Raw genomic sequence first — 1,414 nt, forward strand, 5'->3', positions numbered from 1 at the left:
TTGCCTCCTACTTTAGGTGGGAGCAAGGTCAAAGACAACTGGGAAGACAGAATACGATTTTTCTGAGAGAAAACAAGCAAGTAAAATTATCTTTACAAGTTCAGTATGATAACACACAGTTAACAATGGTGTTTCCCAGCCAACTATGCTATTTCAGAAGTGGGATATGCAGTTTTTGGCCAGAGTCCTGATGTAAACTTTATCTGTCAACATACCACGTCGACAAAGCCTAAGTAGGCTCCTCTTCTTCCCCTGAAACCCAGAGTGCTCCAACCAGAGACTGTGCCTTTGGCTCATCATCACTTCTTCATATCTGCAAGACTGTCATACATTGAATACTTAGTTATAAGGCAAAACTCCTTATTTCCCAAGTTTATGTTATGCTCAGACATTTTACTAAGAAAGCTGGAGGTCAGCAATGAGGTATTCTAAACAGCCAGCCAGCAACCACAAAATTCATGGCAAGCAAAGAAGGGCCCTGGGAGATTAGAGAGCAGTTATTGAGCTCTGCTGTGCTGGGTCTACAAATCTTTTAGGAAAAAAATGGTGCAATTTCTATAGCTACCTACACTAAGTATTCACACAAAGCTTAGGCACAAGCCTGAATTCTCATTTCAGTATTATTAACAACTTGAGCTCAGTAAGTCTCTGTCTGGACAATGCAAGACCTCTTTCTTCAATCAGTTGTGCATGTTTAACAAAAAAATTAAAGCTTTAGTGAGTACAGGTGCATGCTGCACCTAAATGAAGGAATAACCCTCAAATTCATCAGTTCTTTACATATAAAATATAAGAGCACACGAAGATGCATTGCTGAGGCACGCTGCTTTAATACTGATTGAATAAATTAATGACATTTGTTATATCTAACATATAAAACTCTCCCATACTACCAATCTCTCCCAAGAAGACAGCAGGATGTGGTTCCAAAGTCAATTCAGCTGCACAGCCACATAGTGGTACAAGAGCCTGATACTAACACCAAGCACCCACATTTCTCAAACACTGCCTTGTTCCTCCGTAACTTTTGCTTTTTTGTCAGCAATTAACTCTAATTTCTTTGCAAATAATTCAGAAATGGGAACTCATTCCAGTCCTCCATGTGTTGGCAAGGAGCCAATATTCACATGTTAACAGAGCAAAAGGGCAAAGGAGAATCACAGGGAATGATTATTCCCAGCCTCCCTGAAGGGCATGACAAAACCCTCCTCCAGTCTACAGAAGTAGATTAAGATTTGCTTGCAAGACATCCTACTGACTTCCATATGTGTTGAGACAGAACACTGTCCAAAATCATGATCTATTTTCTACAGGAAAAGGGCAACAAGGCAACAGGCCTTCAGAGAAAAAGTAAAAGCCCAGTGTTCCTTACATCCAAATACTGATGCACCAATCAAGGACTCCAAATAGAGAA

Source organism: Melospiza georgiana, chromosome 15, assembly GCF_028018845.1.
Source record: "Melospiza georgiana isolate bMelGeo1 chromosome 15, bMelGeo1.pri, whole genome shotgun sequence".
Classification (NCBI taxonomy): Eukaryota; Metazoa; Chordata; class Aves; order Passeriformes; family Passerellidae; genus Melospiza; species Melospiza georgiana.